The following is a 21,383-nucleotide window of genomic DNA, read 5'->3' on the forward strand; positions in this document are numbered from 1 at the left end:
CTGAGTCGATCTTGAAAATGATTACGAAACAATACAAAAATACTTTTGTTCTTTTAGTGGTCTTCTCTAGTAGTTATTAATTCTATTGTAACGAAATGTAATGAGTAAAAGAGAAAGAAAAAAAGAGAGGGACAATGATAGAGAGAATGAAAGAATGAATGGATTTTATATTATCCATTTAATTATCAATAATACCAGATATACACCATTTTGCATTTAATTGTAAAGATAATTATAACCATATTATATAGAATGACTGGTCAAAATAGAAAGAGAATGAATGATCGAATTAAATCAATTTCTAAATTATAGCAAATATCAAGAATGCATCTATGTATCTCTTGTATTTATTATTATGACGAATATTATTCTTATTATTATTATTATTATTGTTATTGTTATTGTTATTATTATTATTGTCATTATTATTATTTTAACTATTATTATTATTTTTTTTTTTTTTTTTATTGACGCACATGTGCATCTCTCCATTATTCGCGGTACTTTCTCTTAAGGGTTATATATCACTATTGGAAATATTTACCCTTGAGAACCTATTGGATATTAACTAACAAAACGCATAGACAAAAAACACGGGACCACCATTGTCTGGGCCTAGGCATTCTTAATAAAGTATCTGGGTTTTAATAATATGTCAATTCGGCCAATAAATAAATAACGAAAATAGACGCTTAGCCACAATAAACCAAAGGTTCTAAAATATCCATTAGCATCCTCTAGTCACACAATTAGAACAAACGGGGCACACATGGAATGTTTAAACATTTCATTGAACTATTACCGACCAATTGGCATTTATTCTTTCCCTTTCCATATTTCAACTCCGCCATTTTTATTCTCTTTCCCAATCTTATTTCAGTATACGTGGATAGTTCTAAAGACACCAAAAAAGCAGTCAAGTTACATCTTTCAGACTCACAACATCTAAGCTCTCAAGTCTCCTTCAGAAGCAACCTCTTCCAAGTCTCCTTCAGAACAAATAACTATACATTACACGAAACATATAAACAATTGTAACTATATTTCAACAAATATGCCGTGATAATTACATCGCGCGTATTATTTTAATATCGCGCAATTACTTCTCGAATCTTACAAGATTCTTTAAAAGAACGCATGTTCTCCCATTAATTTGCGGAAACGTGACGAGCCGTATTTTGCTGATGGCCTACAACGGTATCCTAGCTTATTTAAGGTGCTGTCGTCCTTATTCATCGCGACTAGTAGGTCTATAACTCGGTCAACAAGGACGAGACGGGGGATATTATCGCCGTACAAATTGACTGTCATCGCTGGTCCGGTGCGAGACGTGCATCTAAAATCGCTCTTGTAATATGCGCCGACAAGACGTACACTAAACAAATTAAACATTATTATTGTTATTATGATTGTTAAGTTTATTATTGTTATTGTTATTATTATTATTATTTTTGTTATCGGTACTTATTATTATTGTTATCGGTACTTATTATTATTGTTATTATAATTATTGTTATTATTATTATTATTATTATCGTTATTATTATAATTATTTTTGTTATAATTACTTCTGCTATTATTATATTTATTACTTTTTATAATAATAATAATATTATAATTGTTATTATTAGTAATACTATAGCTATTATTGTTATTTTTATGATTATTATAATTATTATTAATATTGTTATTATTATTATTATTATTATTATTATTATTATTATTATTATTATTATTATTATTATTATTATTATTATTAATATTATTATATTTTTTATTATTTTTATTATTATTATTATTGTTATGATTATAAATTTTATTAATTTTATTAATTATTTTATTATTTTTATATGTATTGTTATTATTATGATTATTTTCTTTTATGTTAAATTTTATTATTACTACTATTGTTTTTATGAAAATTTCTCTGCATACTATTATTATTAATACTATAGTTATTATTGTTATTTTTTTTATACCTATATAAATATTAGTACTACTTTTATTATTAAGAATTCTCTTATAGTTATTGCAATTTTAAGTATTATTATTATTATTACTATTACTATTATTATAGTAACTGTCAGTATATTTAATATTATTAATATGATTATTATTACTATTATTATTATTTTTGCTGTTCATAATATTATACTTATTATTTTTATGATAGATATTATTATTGTTGTTATTATTATTATTTTTATTATTATTTTTGTTATTATTATTACTATTATTGTTATTATTATCATTTTTATTATTATTATTATGATTATTATTGTTACTATTAATGCTGTTGTTGTCATTATTATCATTATTGTTACATTTTTGTTATTGTTAATTTTATTTTTATTGTTGTTGTTATTATTTATATAATTATTATTATTATTATTATTATTATTATTATTATTATTATTATTTATTTCAGATTATCATTAATATCAATGCTGTTATCATTATTCTTTTGTTTTTTATCATTATTAACTACATTATTATAATAATTTTTGTAATTAGTAATGTCACTATTATTATAATAATTATTATTACTATTTTTAATATTATTGCTATAATTATTTTTTTAATTATTATTATCCTCATTATCGTTATTATTATTACTATTCCAATGATTATTATCATTATCTTTTATTGATTTTATTATCAGTATTATTATAATTATTATAACTTTCATCGTAATTGTTTTTGACTTTATTGGATTTTTATCAATATTATCATCATAATAGTCATTATTATAATTATCATTACCATAGTTATCTTTATAACCATTATTAAAATCATATTTTGGTTTATTACTATTATTATTATTTTTGATAGTCTTAATAGTTAAAAAAAAATAATACTGATTACTATTAATTATATTGTATCTACTGTTATTCTTACTATTATTACCAATATTATTACTATTATTATTACATTTGTGATACTTCTATTACAATTATTATTTGTAATACTATTATAACTATTATTATTATTACAGTTGTTCCATAATTCAGTGAAATTTTAAAGATGATTCCGCAGACTAAATTTCATAAAAAACAAGAATGTCATGAAAAGAATTGTAAGATTTTAATATCATTACGTTAGAGTTAATATCTATTCTAACAAATACAGACACTGTCGGAATATGAAAAAATGAGATCTTGACAGAATCCAAATAAAATGTTTTTGACCGATTCAGTTCATTCAGAGAATATAATCGATATAACTTGCATGCGAGGATAAATTACGAACTATAACGGAGAATTGGAGCAATATCATAGAAACGTGCGATTCTCGATATATATTAGTAAAATCGTAATACCTCTGAAAGAAGTTATAGCACAATTCAAAAAATGTTATTAAAAGATTCAGCAGTCTAAATTATATAAGAAACAAGGTACATTGAAACGTATTCCAGAGATTTAATATCATTTTGTTATGTTTAACTACAATTCTACCGCATATAGCGGTCGTGGGAACATGAAAAAATAAAATTTCGTCCACCTCCTCTAAAAATGGAATCTATCGGCGCAAAAAGGGAGATTAACAAGAATATAACATGCTTGCAAGGATACAATATTAATAGAGATGGAGAATTAGCGTGTAACATTAGAGAAATGGTCGATATTTGACACAGAAATGTAAGAATCGATATAATTTCGAAAGAACCTGTGCCACAGTTCGGAAAATATTACCAAACAATTCGGCAGATCGTGTTACATAAAAATAAAGTCTCTTTTTAAACAAATTTGTAATTTTTAATAATATTTTTTTTCGTTTTATGATTGTTGACAGGTATGTAAATATCGTAAGAAGATAAAAAGTTGAAATTTCTTCAGATTCCTCCGAAGTCGAATTCTATCGATGTAGAATAACGAAAATAACAAGAATATTACGTGTTTGCGTAGATTAAGAGATTTAGAGCAGCGGAAAATTGCCTTTAAATTATCAGAGAAATATACGATTCTCAATAGAGATTGGTAAGAATCGATATATCTTCCAAGAAATTTGTGCCAAAGTTCGGAAAATTTTACCAAACATTTCAACAAACTGCACTACGATAAAGCCCCGTTTTAAACGAATATGCGATTCTTAAAAATATATCATTATGGTTTAGAATTCTTCATGCGTATACAGTTATCGAAGGAATATGAAAGATTGAAATCTCTTCCGATTCCTCCGAAAACAAATTCTATAAAACAAAATAAAAAAAATAAAAAAAAATATAATATGTTTGCGTAGATTAAATACGAGGTGTAACGAAAAATTGGCGTAAAATATCAGAGAAAAAAGCGACTCTTGACACAGATAATTAATTTGCGTAAAATCTTCGAAGGAACTTGTGTCACAGTTCGGAAAATGTTACCGAACCGGTACTATTTCATACGGAACCGATTACCATAAAATGGGGCATAAAATGGCCATTTTAAACGGTAGTGAGGTTTTTAATAATATTTCTTTACGTTAGACGATTTTTCGTTCGAATACGTATATCTTCGGAATATGAAATCTTTTAATGGACCTATCCACATTTTACATACTGCTATAATTACAATATTCATCAATATTCATGTCGACAAAATACTTTTAGTATGGAAAACTATAAGAACAAATAGTCCAATTAACGAAACGAATCGAAAGAAACAAAGAAATGCACACTGTAATGACATGATTAGGTCATGATTGAATTCAGGAATTGCAGATTACCAAACAATCTTCGAGTGAAAGTCGATGGAAATCTTAACAATCAACCTTCTGTTTCAACAATTGACTATCGCAAATAGCTGCTGTAATAAATCTATCAGAAGCTTAGTACGTAGTAACGCGATGCTTGTCTATTGATTTTCCAATAATAAATATTAGTGATAGATTAAAGATCAAAGTACGAATGTGTTTCCACATTATCTACGGGTTTTTTCTCTTAGCGCTACTTTTTATGGATTCCTCTGTAGGAGTAATCCACTTTGTATCATTACTATTATTACTACTGTTATTATAATAATAATACATAATATAACAATATAATAATAGGAAGAATGATAAGAAGAAGAAAAAGTAAAAGAATATATATATATATATATATATATATATATATATATATTTTTTGTCCAAAATTTTTATTCCCGTTAAAGTTTGTTATCTTCCGATTCGTAATATGGCGTATATTTTAAAAGCACAACGTGCTTAAGACGTTCAATCCGAGATTTTCAAATAGCAACGTATCACCACTGCTTTTATTATTATAACCTAAAATAATCATTATGTATGTAATATTTACGTACATTTTTATTATTATATAATCAGTAGTAGTAGCAGTAGAAGTAACAGTTGAAATAGTATAGAGTGGAATAATCGTGAAAAGGAAATAGATATGAAAAAAAAACGCTCATATGTAGTATGGAAATGAAAGCATGTTTTAATGTATATTAAAATGATATAATTTGTGTTCCCACTAATTATTTTTGACAATATATTCTACAAAATCTTATTTTTTATCATATATTTATATACTAGTTATTATATGCATCAATTATATTTATAATTCTTTATGCAATTGTGAAACAAATGCGTATCAACGTCGTATCTAATTCGGATCATTACGAGACCTACACGACCATCTAAAAAAGATCCGCATTCAAAGAGACTGAAAAATATGAGGTCACAGTCTATTGACATTACCTACACTACCCAATCGAAACCCACTAATATGTTACGACCAATGCAAGTTTATAGAATTATTGGATAGAGAAGACGTACGGCGGTGACAGCCATCGCCACTTTCACTTGTAGTTGATATTTTGTCTATGTCGCTATAGTCATGCACGCTTTTTGTGAAAGATGAGATAGGTTTTTAAGATTAATATTTCTTTCTTTATTTGTCGAACGGCGTATTCTTTCAAAGTTTTTAGTTAAGGTACTCATTTCTTCTTATATATCATATTAAACATTATTTATGTCATCCATTTAATGAACCTTTCAGTAAATTTTCGACCTTCAAACTAAAATTAGCATGCTAAAAGTTTATTAAATGATATTCGTTTGTAGAAATTAAAAACTAACCTCTAAATATGGGTTTAACCGAAAACTTTTAATTTAAATAAGAAATCAAGAAATAAAGCAGATGAAATTATTTTTAAAATAAAGCATAACAACTTGAAGAAGCTGGTACTGAAGTTACGGAACCTTTCCATTATATTATTCGTTCTAATTAATTGGTTTTATTAATAATACTACTTACTCTTAATGATCATTTTTATTAGCTATTTTTATTTCCAAAACACATGTTATTTTAGACGGACATTTAGTAGGACGTTTTTACTTGGTATGAAGCAGTGTTACAAGTGAATGAACTATATTTATCATTGAAAGAGGATCATAATAAAGTCTGGAAAACCATATTGTTAAAATGTGAAAAAACCAAAAGATTTCTATAAAGAATAATAACGGATCTGAGTTACAATCGTGCAGAGAATTGACAAAATATTTTGAATGAAATATCCTATTAATTGGTAATATTCTAGCATTGGTATATAGTTTATCAGCAAGCAAAATTTAATAAATATTCCTGTTATTGTTTTTGTAAACTGCAATTGTTTTCTTTTATTCATAATAAGAAAATATGAGATGATAATGACTTTATTATTATTATTATTAAGTGAAATATTTCAATCAAAGTGTATTTTTTCTTTATTTTCAAATTATATGAATATATAACTGTAATGTGCAATATTTCAGAATTGGCCAACCATTGATGCTCAGTAATCTGTTACTTCATTTAAGAACAAAAGATGATGACGTCGATTCAGAAATATATCATTATGTACTGGATTATTACTATGTTAAGAAAATGAATCCAACAGAGGAATATTCCATTGTGCAATAGATTGAACTGGCTTTTAAATTGGTATGTACCAAGTGTCTGTGTTTTCATCTCAATTCTGACTTATGTTTTCGATGGTAATTACTAGGTCTTCAACGAGAATGTCGCAAAATTCAAACTTCCATGACTACTGAATTTTCAATGAATAAGAACGGTTGTTATTCACATAAAATTTGAAAAGAAAAATATTTTTCAGGAATATCATTCGATAATATGTTTTCGTCAGTTAGTCGATGGTTTTTCTATCGAAAGATTCATTCTGCATACAAAGATTGAGAAAAACAGGAGAACTATTCAAGAGATCATTAGAATCATCTTAAAGGATATTGAAGAACATAGCTGTAGTAAATATGCAAAGATAAAAACAGAGTAAATTTATCCTATCAAATCTACCAGCCTAATAACAATCCTAGAGGAGAAGGAAAGCAGTTTACTACAAATGATGCTTAAGGAGAATTGCCACTGAAGATTGTGTGGAAATCAATGATAAGAGAGCTCATGTTGGTTAACTGGAATAGAGTTTCGTTTCATTGATCATACGGAACATATTTTCTGCTAATTGAATGTGGAAATTGCTTTGTTTCATGATGGTAGAACGATTGTTGATGAAAGAAGAATAAGATGTGGACTACGTTCTTGTATTAATCCTGCTATGGCAATCTATTCTCATACGTACGTTTATCTATTCAATGGACCAATTTAGCTTTGGTAAGTAAATGTATCGTCGAGCAGTGCAAATATGTGAATATCTGAGAAACAAAATAATCATTATAAGGATCCATCAGTTAAAGTTTCTGTATTTCCAGTTCCCAATCTTTTTATGGAAAAGAACAAAAAATCCACTAAAACATCATCGAAGATTCGAGAGATTGATATTTACAATTATGATAGTAGAAAGCGTTAACCAAAGCATTGGCTTATTTAAGATTTTTATTTGACAATAAGTTAAACGATTGGAACGAATAAGTGATTAAATTTATTATAATCCTAGTGTTAGGTTTTTCATTAACTAATTATTTATTATATTGTGAACAAAATCTCGCTCACTGAATACGTAAGCCATCGTTTTAATATCTATAACATTAAACGCCGAGAAAATTTTCATCAGCGAATTCGACATTTATTATTATTTTTTTCTTTTTCTTTTAAGAGTTCGGTATTTTTTCTTAAAAACGTTTTCCTTATCAATAGGTCTCAGTGTAGCTTGAACTTATTCGAAGGATATGCCAATTATTTCGGCAAAATATACGGGAAGTCGAATTAAAAGAAGTAAGCGAATAGATGATTGCCGGATTGTGTTCTCGAATATCTGAAGGAGGAATGAATTAAAGAGTCAGCTGAAGGTTCATTTCATTTAACGTGTATGATTCATTCAGTCGTTAGGAACAAAATAAGAATTAGTTTTATCAATTACATTTGAACGTTTTTAACATATAATAAAATAAAAGTTGTTATCAAACAAAGACTTAAAATCGCATTTTTTCAATAACTATCGATTTAAAATGGAAAAAATAATACCATTGTAAAAAGAATGAAAAGACGTTTCAAATGATATGCCTCTCGTCTCCTTTTGCCATTTAAAATTTTTGAGATGGTTGTCATCCCCTTAGGAAGTTAACCTAAAGAAAAATGGATTTATTATAAGGACTTATCCCTCTCGAAGACAATATTGACCAGATCTGGCATTTTTTGAAAATGTCATTAGATTTTATAATAATCCTGGTTGACACTTTTCGTTTGGACACTCTGTATATGTATGTAAGTTACATAGTATGATCGATATCTTTCCTTTTTTATCATTTTATTTTTCTCTTGTCTTTGTGTCCTTATATATAATCATTATCTGTTATTAAAAGTATTTTATTTTAATGATTAATATCGAAGTAAATATAATATATAATGTGCCATATATAACACATCGATAGGATTATATAATTTTATATAATCAATGATACGAGATTATCGTCGCGTTGAAGTTCATTCAATAAACAGAATGCAACGCCTTCTTCATTCATTTGATCGAATTTGCGGTAATGAGCGAACTGAAGCATAAGATAATTCTGCAATTTATCAGAAAAATGAAAAACAATTCGGAAATTATATCTCCATAGGATGGTTAATATAATATACATATACACAAACTATACTGAGACGTCCACAATCAATAAGCATCATTACTTCCCTTTCCCTATATTTTTTAACTTAATTTTTTAAAGACAAGCAAGTGAGACTGGCATTCAGGGTTTTGGTGATTGATATTTAACCCGTATGCAATGTATTAAGACAATCGAGTATTAGTAGCAACACTCCTCAAGTCTCACTCGGAGGGAGCCAGCACAATTAACAAGGCACAAAAACGAAACACTTATATTGCAACCTTTTCATTTCAATACGTGAAATATATCGTTACAAATAAAAATTACGAAGTTATTACAAATTAAAATCGTGCATCTATCTTATAAGCTCTACAGAACCTTCCAAAAAATTGCGTTCTTTCATTAATTTACTGATACGCGTTAAGCGATATTTCGCGGAAAAATCGACGGATTTCGAGCCTTGTATCGACGCCCTAGGATGAGTCGAGGATAGTCTCTGTGCAAATAGGCCATCAACACTGGCCGTCTCTAATGGCCGCAAAAATGTCTCTAATTAAATGCTTGTCGTTCACCGACGATCTGTATAACAGTTATTCGTTATACCAAGAATCATTGAAGAAGATTGATGTTTACCGATTCTCAGTAAAGTAAATTTATTTTTTATAAATGGTAAAACAACTATTCTTTATCGATTGAAGATAAAGTATCAGTTATCAACAAAGAAATCTTCCTTTAGACGACAGTCGTAAACAGAACCCGTTGCTAATGACTGATGGTTAATTAGATTCTTACTTCATCAACAGTCAGTAAAGTATATTCCTATTTAAACACCAACCTGTACGGAAGAATCTTTTTAGTGATTTTTTAGTGAAGTAGATTCCTTTATATCATAAGTCGTTGATGTAGATTCTTATAATGCCATCGTTCGATATTAAGATACCTATTTTATTGGGCGTCAAAAAGATTTGTTACAGTTGGTTATGTTTAATTTTCCCCGTTTTATTTTTTGAACAGATAATAGGATAAAGTAACAATAATTTTTTATCAATCTAGTACAAATATTTGATAATTATAGAAAGCCGTTTTAGTAATCGGACGGATAATAGAAGGTAATAGTATATTATTTTAAACTACTGAAATAGGATATGCCTAAATCTATTCAATTAATTATGGATACGATCAATACCAAATAAGAGGTCCATAGGCATGAAAAATATAGACAAGCGTAATAAAACTACTCTTGAAAATTATTTATTATTACACATGATTTTTGCAAAGGGTATAACATTTTACAAAAATTTAATAAGATAACCTCGTATAAAATAACTTTATCTTTCGAATATATTTTTGATAATCAAAATCGGACAAAAATTGTGATCATTCATGATGTAAAAATCTCTTGTAACGTATTATTAATAATCTATTTCATTTCTCTTTTCTTGGAATAAAATTTGTTATTCTATGGGAAAAAGAAAAGATTACATTGTACATAAAAAATTATATTCCATATTCCATTATGATTTATAATACATAAATGTAATATATTTAAATGTTATATATAAATGTAATACAATTAAATGTTTTATAATTTAAACTTATTTTTAAATTGTGCAATATACATATATGTATGGAATCATATGTCCACTCGTGTTAATACAGTCCTAAACGATCTAGTACATATTGTAATAAACATTAAGTAGGATTTACGTCCTTCGATGAATAATTTACGATAATGCAATAAGTCCAAATAATATATGAAAAGGATCAACGATATCACTAGAATCTATCGCCGAAGCCTCCACTATCAATATCTTGACACTTCAAAACGTAATATACACGTAGTACATGAAATGAAGGTAACTACATGCGGTAGGAATTACAAAATTATTTTTTAATTACACATTTAATACCGTAGAGTTCAATAATGAACGGCTCTCAATTTATCTATATCGCCATGGATCATACAAATTTTCATCTGTTCATTCGCTCGACACTCGGTCATTATTGCTTTCTGTCATACATTTTCTGTGTACATTTTTTAAGAGTACAGGCCAATGAACTTCGTCTAGGCCATGGGCGCTTGGAAGTCGCACGTAGAGTAATAATCATTTTAATCCTTATCATTGCTTACATTTATTTCTCATGTTTATTTTTATATATTATACAAATTGTATGCCATAAATTATAGAAAGCGCATGTATCATAGATTTTATATTCTAAAGAAAAAAATTCGTAATACTAGAAATGGAAATAATAATATAGACTTTGTTAAGAAAATATATTATTAAAATAAATTGATTAGTAATAGTTGAAAAAATTCTGATAAAAATAAATGTTACGTTAAAGCTAGTCAGTCCTGTAGGACTAAGATTTGAAAGAAGAAATTAATTATATTATATAATATATATAAATGTAATATATATGTAAAGAAAGTATACTTTCTTAAGTTAGATTTGCCGCGCTTCTCATGTCCCCCCTTAGATTGACTTTTGTTATTTACAAGTCGAGCCGTTAAGATTTTGAAGAGAAACAGGCATTAGGAAATAGGACCTATGCACGAGAGATTACGAAGAAATTTTATAAAAGATAATATATTAAGTAAAATTTAAGTACTGTTAATAATAAACGTAAATTGTCGTTTATTTGTTCACAAGTAAGACTGTAAATAGCAAATAAGTATTAATTAACAAATAAAGATTTATTCCTATGTTCATAGAGAAACATATTTTCGTTTATCACCTCACCCAATCAATCCGAGATATTATATATATATAACTATTGAACATTAGTTCTACATATATACATATATATCATCAAAACTAATGTCAAAAATTATTTTCCTCTTATAAAATAATATCATTAAGAACCTTCTTGGATGTATTCATCCCTTCTACACAAATCTAAGAAAACGCAACATTGTAAATATATATTATATAAACAAACATACACACAAACACATATATTTGCGTATGAACATGTGAGTATACGTATAATAAAGTTATACATATAAAGTTACATAATATAGTTTTATATATGCAAACATATACATATTATATATGCATATTAATCCTCAATCATGCAAACACAGATGACTAGCTAGCTTTGGAACCTTCTATCTCTCTGTTACACTGTCGATCGATATAACACATATATACACAAACGATGAAGGTTCAAGAGCATGCTCTGGAATCTTCCATCCCACATATATGTGCTACCACACAAATGCTGTCACACCTTCCGCTTCGCTTATAAGGATTTCGCTTGTAAGAGTTTATTTTTTCTCTTTTCTATTTTTTTATATTCCAAACAAATTTTTAAGAAAGGATATCTTTTTCCTATTACTTCATAAATTTTTAATAGATTCTCGCAAAGTATCTTGTATCATTTTTATAATATATGTATATATGTGTTTGTACGTGTAAATTTTGTAATATTAATGCATGAGAGATCAGTTCTTTATTTAAAAATATTTTTTTATATATACGTAATAATCCATTTGAAAATTTTTAATATTCAAAGATATTTTAATTTTTTTATATCCTGTGTGCGTATAATTTCAAATTTTTATAAATAAAATAGTACGGAAATATTTACTTTGGCTAAATAAAACATTGTTGATAATAAATTTACTACCTTACTGTTTAAGTATAAATACGCATCGTTCTAAAAATAACAAATCGACGAAATATAAAATGAATTATTTGAAAAGAAAAAAGACATGAATATATAATATAATATGTATTATACATACATACAAACATACGTATTAATTAGTATACGAGCCTAAATAAATGATTTCGCATTTAATATTATATCATATTTTTCGCTCTTGTCTTTTTCTCGGTTTTTTCTTTTTCTTTTCTTGATACGCGACAACAAAGAAAAAGAAAGGGACGACGACGAAAACTTTGAGAATCTTCTCTATCTCTCTCTCTCTCTCTCTCTCTCTCTTGGTTTTTTTCTTTCGTTCCGTTTTATTTTTTTTCCAATGACCGCATAAAATCAACGTAGAATCTACGAGATAAATTACTCAATACCACTCTAATATCCCGTTACGATATGACGAAGAGTTTCGTTATTAAAGCTGTTCAATACATTTGTTTCCATACAGTTTCTTATTCACGATCAGTCAAAGCTAATTATCTTTACTGTTATAATATAAAATGTATTAAATAATATCTAGATGAATATAAATATTATTTGAGTACATTTTTATTATTATTATTATATTATATTATGTTATTATTATTATCAGTAGTTGTAGTAATAATCGAAGTAGTATAGAGTGGCCTACTCCTGCAGGAGAAACCATGTAAAAAAAGCACTGAAATTTCTGCCTCATAGGTAGTGAACTCATGTTTTAATTTGTATTCAAATAATATAATATATAAGTAATTACTTTTAAGAAAACATTCGACAAATTCTTATTTTTTTTCGCAAATTAATGTACTGATTCTTACATGTATCAATTATGTTTATTATTTCCTACGCATTTATCATGAAATAAATGCATACCGATGTCGTATCATCACTGTGAGAAGCACGTTACTATCGAAGAAAGATATATATATGAGAGATTGAAAATTGTGAGTTCACTGTCTATTAACATACTTACTTTCTCACACACAAAACCTATTATCATTTAATTGGCATATATCTCACCCTTCGTACTCTCCGGATATTATTGCCCTGTATGATTACTAGTTATTTTTTTTCATTAAAAAATTTTCTTCGTTTTAATTACAACTACAACGGAACGCATTTCGTCTTTTCCTCACATTCTACTCACCCGATATATTCAAATACATTGCTTGCTCGTCCTTTTATATTTTTACTCATCGATCTTCCGAAGCAATCACACGTTTCGTTTATATTACGATTTTCACGCAAAAAACTCATTTGTTCTATGATTTTATTTCCTTTCCGAAGTTTTTATAAATAAATCTATATGTCCTATGATTATTCTGAAAGTCTTATAATTCAACAATAACAGTTATATGCATAGAAACATACATTTTAGATATTCTAATGTAATCCTTGAGAATCGACCGAGATAAAATCAAAATTCAGTTCCTCGCATCCGTTTAAAACAAAACTTATTTCTTCTGTAATTCGGTCCGCTAAAATGATTGGTAACAACTGCAGAACTGTGGCAGAACTTCTATCGGAGTTATTTCGATTCTTAACTGCTGAATCCAGTAACACTCGAGTTTCCGAAAAGACATCGTTGTAATTCAAATAATATTTTCAAAAGAACGTTATATTCTTGTTACTATTGATAAACTTCGTTTGTACAATCCGGTTTGGAAAGAATCGGGCGAAATTTAAACTTTTCACGTTTTAACAGACAGCTATCTACGTAAAGATAGTCATGAAGCCAAAGTGAATAGATTTAATAAACACTAAATCAAGTTCAATCACTATAGAATTAATAATGTTTTCTGTAAAATTCGGAAAGTTCGATTGATTGAAAGTATCGAAAAATATTTCTTCTTTTTTTTTTTATTCCTGCATCAATTCGAAAACGGAGTAAAAATTAATATCTAACCTGCGTAATAACAAAAATCAAAGTTAAATAAACGAATGATCAATTAATAAATTATCTGAATTGTATTCATGTTAATCTTGAAATCGAAAACAATAATAATTTAAAAAATAATAAGAAAGAGAAAATCAAAATCTTACCATCAAAGTAAATAACTATAGTCATCGATAACAATCCTCAAATAAAAGACATATATAATTGAGTATAATGTATTACATTATAAAAATTTCGCATTAATAAATAATTTTGTTAATTATTAGTTAAACAAATTAATATTATTACTTTAAAAAAATTGTTTGTTTACCCACTTTCCTGATTACTTTTTATTTTTTTCTCTTCTATTCCTCCTTTTTTCGGTTTTATTTCTCTTTTTAATCGTCAGGTATTTTCTTTTTAACATTTAAGAAAGTCTTTCCTTCATTTTTTTTAATCGCAAAAAGATATAAAAAATTCATGGCTCAATTTTTTAAATATAGTCTTTAGAAGGGATAATAATAATAAAGAGTTTACTCATGACAAGAATTATACACGTTTAGTTATATAATTCGAGTTATCTCTCATAACATATATATTTATTTTTCGTTTTATGAAACAGAGAAGAATTTTATTATTAATTCGTATACTAGATTTTTCAATGTCCATTATATTTTGAAAATTTATTTTTAATTTTTTTTTCATTTTTTAGATTAATATTGCTACTATGTAATATATGTATTTTCTCTCTCTTTCTCTCATCTTTATTCGATATTATTGATTAACACATTTAATTGATATGTCTCAAGCATATATCAAATCAAAAATACAAATTATTTCCCTCTCTCTCTCTCTCTCTCTCTTTATATCTTTCTTTTTTTAATTTTCTTAAATCTTTTTCATTATATGAACAAGAATGATCGCAGATAGAATCGTCCTAAGTAATCATGAACAAATACTCATAACAACAATTATGTATCACTTATTTAATATTACATTAATGATATTTAATCGGATGAATTGTGCGTTAGGTGAGAGAGAAAAAAAGAAAAAAAAGAGAACGGAAAGAAAAAGTTTTTCAAAGTTTCGATCTACTTCTATGTTGATCATCGAATATCTCCATTTTTTTTTAGAAATATTTAAAGAACTTTGATTTAAAAAACTTCGTTTTAGATATAAGTAATAATTTTCTTTGCAGGTGTATATTGATAAATAATATATGAAAGTCAATTGTCTTTTTTTCATTTTTGTTTGTTTTTTTTCTTTTTTTTTTCCTTTCAACAGAATCTTATTCAACAGAACCTTATTACTTTCAACATAATCTTATTCTGTTGAAAATATCTGCGATAATTTTTGAATGTTTTCTATAAAAAAGAAAAAGATGTTAATCCATTATGCATATGTATGTGTGCAGATATAAGATTATTAATACAAGAGATATATTTTAATTTAAGAGATCAAATCACACAGAGCGCTCGAAAAATGAACTTATTTTAAAAAATCTATAAATTCAAAAATATCAAACAAATATTTTTTATTTCTGGCTACATGCTAGTTTATAGTTTAAACAATCTCTCTTACAAGAATTATTGAAAAATGTTAAAAAATGGTAGCGCTGCAGCTGATGTCGTAGAGATTCCCGCCGAAACGGGTGTCGTTGTAAGTTTTAATTTTCGCATTACTCGCCAGGTGGATTTAGTGTTAGTAATGATTTGCGATCTCGTCGTAACTGTTACACCTTCTACGGCAAGACATAACTAAGCGCCTCAGCGCCATCAAACGCACACACGCGATACCAACGTGAACACAAGAAAAATCGTTCATTTATTCTTCGATTTTTCTAGAAACCACAGCCATAGATGCTAGAAGTCGTAGTCTGATTGTATTTACTGCATATCGAACATAGTTAAATAAACATATCACTATTGTTACTTGCTGTGCAAAGGTCTTTCTACATAGTGTGTTGTTAACGATAAAACCCATAATTTGTGACCCGGACGTGATCTTTGTGCATTAAGAGCTCCTACGAAGAAAAAATATATTGGCGTCAGCCATCCTGTTTCATCATAAGATACGGGCTTCGTGTTCAAAACACCTGAAAGAAAATCACAAACGCCGAACACCATTTCAAAAGCTAACGGGTACACACAGATTTATTAAGATTCAATGCGAACCTGAATTCAATCTCCACGAATTAACAATAATGGCAAGTTATATACATTGGTGACACAGAAGATATAGACGATAAGAATAGTGGTGATATTCGAAATTGATCGAAGTTTTTATTTCACCATCCATATCTGTATATTTACATTTTACATTTCTGTATATGTGTATGTTTGAGTGTAAGAGAGAGGAGAGAGATAGAGAGAAACAGAAAGAGAGAGATAGAGTGAGTTCCTCGTATTTTGATAATAGGAGAGGGACAAATATTAAATAAGAACATAATACTGCGACAGCTTTATCACTCTCAATAGTGTAAATGACAGGAACAATAGCAGGAAATATTTCAGATACGCTGAATCTACACAATTTTAATCGATTATTAGCCTATAACAAATATTCGATGAGTCAACTTAAATTGGTGAGATTTACCAAAAATCGGGTGGATCTCTGGCTCATTATGGCTGAAGATGAATTCATTATCTTTGGAATCGTCGATGACAAAGTAAAATACTTGACAGTCTTTAAGGTCCTTGACCAAGATATAATCGAGCTGATGTTAGACGTAGTACGACAGGAGAAAAGTACAAAACTCTCAAAAACGCGATAATCTCACGACTCTGATTCCAGACGAAAACAAGTAAAGAAACTTTTACCTGAGTCAACGCTTGGAAATAGAACGCTTTCCTACCTCCTGCGACAAATGTGCGATTTGGCTGATGGTTCCGGTGATGATACCATATTGCATCAACTTTGGCATGAACGAATACCAAACCGCATCTGATTACTACAAATAAATTTCCTCTTGATACTATAACCGAGTTTGCGGACTGTTTTTACGAGCTGATGCTCTACGATCAACAGAATAACCTGGTCATGGCAATCTCTGTACGCTATCTAGCATCACCAATTCTTCAGGACATTGACTCAAAGCTCATAGAAATTAAAAAATTTCTTATGATGGAGATCAATGAGTTAAAATCACAGCAATAAAACACATAACAGCAACTACAATAACTCACTTTAGTACAACAGATCAGACCAACAACTGAAGGATTAACAATCTCTAATGCACTATGCAGCAGACCAAAATCATCGACACCTGCACGGCAATGGCATTTGTTATTATGACCAAAAGTTTGGCAGCGAAGCAAAACGCTGCACCTTACCTTGCAGATCTTCCTCAACAACCACACTGACAACAACAAATCAGGAAAACTAATGTCGCTGTCTTTAGTGGGAGCAATGAAAAACAGCCACTCCAGACCAAAAGAGCTCCAACTACACATGTACGACTATACTACCAAACAGAAATTCTTGATTGACTATGGGTCCATCGTGTTCTTAATACCCGCGAAAAAGTTTCGTAACAACCGAATTATCGACTCACTTACACTCTGTGTTACAAATTCATCACAAATAAACACGTATGGCACTAAAATCATCAACCTTGATTTAAATTTCCGCAGAGATTTCTCTTGCTCTTTCATCATCGCAGAGGTGGATACAACAATCATCGGAGCTGATTTCTTTACTAATTACAATCTACTGATTGACTTAAAACACCAACAACTGATAAATTCAGTGACTCATCTCTCGTCAAAAGAAAATGCAATGGAAACACAGCATTATGACATCTCAACTATAAGTACAGATAAGCCTACTAATTATGCTGAATTCTTCAAACAATTCATTGAGATCACAAAGCCAATTAGCAAGCCATGCTTAAGCCATGCTTAAATTCAAAAGTACATTCACTTGCGCACAAGATTACTACGTATAGTACACCAGTCATTGTACGAGCACGCAAACTAGCGGATGAACAGGCAGCAACGGCAAAAACTCAAATCAGAGAATTTCTGGACTCCGAAATCATTAGACTCTCTAGCAGCATGTACGCCAGTCTTATTCAGATGACATGTAAGAAAGACAACAGCTGGAAAATATGTGGTGACTACCGTAAACTCAATGATACTACTGATCCTGACATCCTTCGCTCATCCAAGAACTTTTTCTACATCTACACAATAAAAAACTTTACAGCAAAATCGACTGCGAAAAAGCATACCTACAACTATCCATGCATGAGGATGACTTTGAAAAAATTGCCATCATAACTCTATGAGATCTTTACGAGTATATATGTATAGCCTTTGATCTAAAAAACGTTACCCAATCATACCAATATTTTATGGACGCACTTTTTGGAGATCTGGACTTCGTCTTCGGTTACGTGGATGACATTCTGGTATTTTCGAACGACGAAGACCTACACCTGGAACACGTATGCATCATGCTCGAACACTTAAAAGATAACAACCTTATTATGAATCTCAAAAAATGCCTGTTCAACCAAACGGAGATAAACTTTCTGAGTTACACCATTAATGAACATGATTACATTCCAACATGTGAACGAGTTGATGCCATTAAAGGATATTAGAAATGTGAAACTATCTTTGAACTCCATAATAATCTACTATCGTCGTTGTATACTTAAAGCAGTTCATGCTTCTTCTCAATAGTTACCTTAAAGAATCAATAAAAAATGATAAAACCAAGATTGCATGGATTTCTAAAGCTAATAAGGCATTTGAAACATGCAAAAACAATCTCGTAGCAATCACATTGCTCGCTTTTCCGTCTTCTAACGAATCAATAGCTTTTACAATCGACGCATCCGCAACTGCCATCGGAGCTAAACTAGAACAGCTGGAAGGTGATACCTGGAAACCCATAGGGATTTTCTCCAGAAAACTGAGCCAGACAAAACAGAAATACAGCACATTTATATATTTTTGCATCAGTCAAATTTATTCATCACTTGCTGGATTGCCGTCAATTTTTCATCAGAACAGATCACAAACCACTCACTTTTGTCTTCAAGCAAAAAATGGACAAAGCATCAGAACATCAACTACGATAGCTCGACTACATTTCACAATTTTCTACTGACATAATCTATGTGCAGGGTGATGATAACACAATCGTAGATGCACTATCTACGATTAATATCATTAATACCATCAACATGCCATTTATTCTAACACCTCTTGAAATATAACAAGCATAACTAAACGACATTGAGCTGGCTGATCTGATCAGAGAATCAACTTCATTGAAACTACAAAAACTCACACTAGAATCAGTATCTATTGTGACATTTCCACAGGATTTATCAGACTATTTTTACCAGCCAGAACCATTACGTAAGACAACTTTCAAAGTCATACACAATCTTTCATATCCTAGCAGCAGTACCACATTTCTAAATTTACGCGAAAAGTACATCTGACCTGAAATCCATAAGGACACATTAAAATGGTCTAGAAAATGTCTTACTTACCAACAAGCAAAAATTCACCGTCACAAGATCAAGCCAAATCACATAAACGTACCTGACAACTGCTTCAACCACATTCATTTGGATATTATCTTTCTACCGAAGGTCAAAGACTACCAATAATGTTTAACCATCATTGATCGTTTCACTAGATGGCTCGTAGCTATATATCTAAAGGACATGAGAACGGATACTATTGTTACTGCACTATATGAACATTGGATCTATCATTACGGTATACCAATAAATATCACAACCGACCAAGAAAGTCAATTCGAGTCAATGCTTTTCCAAGCTTTCGCCCAGCTCGTGGGAGCAACAAAAACTTGAACGACATCCTACCATTCTCAATCCAATAGAATTGTAGAAAGAATGCACAGGACTCTCAAAGCAGCACTGATGTGTTCTCCTAAACCATAGATGGAGATCTTACCTACAATATTATTAGGCCTAATAACAAGCTCTAAAACTGACCTTCAAGCCACTCTAGTCAACATGCTATATGGTATCTGTTTATGCGTACAAGGCGAATTTTTCATCACTGCTGAACAACTATCTGAGCCATAAATCTTCATAAAGAAATACAGAGAATTTATGCGTACACACAGAGACCCATACTGGCTCCTAACCACAATAAAGCCAGGATCTTCATTCTAAAAGACCTTGACATCTATTCTCATGTATCACGTGAAAGCTTCACTAGAATTGGTCCATATAAGATTATAGACCGAATAAATGATCGAGTATCCAAAATTAACATTAACGAGGAAGAGAAAAATATTTCAATAGACAGATTGAAGCCTGCATATATCAACAAGATCGATGATGATCAACCAGACTCTTCACCAGATTAACAAATCCAACCACATCACTGGAGTTCCATTACAGATAAATCTAAACGAACTTAAAGTCACGTAAGTAAGCATAATGGATCATCCTCAAGTTTGTCATGTAAAGTATCAATCGCTTCTTGTTCATATAGATGAATTTCGAAACTTTTTTGTGAAGCAATCATTTCACTTAATTTGCATGTTGAAACCATGGCTGAAACCTGAGATCTCTGACAGCATGATCAGCTTACAAGACAATAACTTACTGAGATATGACAGAATTGGTAAAGTGGGTGGAGGAGTTTGAATATATGTACATTTTCCAAGGCTCGAAAAATTGCAATATCAAATGAAACATATTGTCATCTTCCAGAATATATAATAATCGAAGCACTCTGTAAAAATAGGGCCAAAATTCTAATAGCAGTAATATATTATCCACCAAAAATTGGCTTCCTATCTGAGTTCGAATCAAATTTATGAATTTAGCAAGTCTGTCGGGTCATTCGATCATTTTGGGAGATTTTAATACTGATCTCCTTACAGCATCCTTCAA

General features: G+C 29.2%; 1 long non-coding RNA gene across 5 annotated transcripts; it reads left to right on the plus strand.

Moving 5' to 3' along the window:
- Positions 1-5,761: 5,761 nt before the first annotated feature.
- LOC124952783 lies at positions 5,762-8,646 on the plus strand. Of its 5 annotated transcripts, none has more exons than XR_007101999.1 (6): positions 5,762-5,911; positions 6,043-6,506; positions 6,733-6,901; positions 6,966-7,585; positions 7,684-7,931; positions 8,069-8,646. It is a non-coding gene; the product is annotated as an uncharacterized LOC124952783 (long non-coding RNA). The 5 variants fall into 5 exon arrangements; XR_007102000.1 differs by having other exon boundaries at positions 6,966-7,377; positions 7,472-7,585; positions 7,684-8,646; XR_007101996.1 differs by having other exon boundaries at positions 7,684-8,646.
- The last annotated feature ends 12,737 nt before the right edge of the window (positions 8,647-21,383 follow it).

This window comes from Vespa velutina, chromosome 11 (assembly GCF_912470025.1).
Source record: "Vespa velutina chromosome 11, iVesVel2.1, whole genome shotgun sequence".
Taxonomy (NCBI): domain Eukaryota; kingdom Metazoa; phylum Arthropoda; class Insecta; order Hymenoptera; family Vespidae; genus Vespa; species Vespa velutina.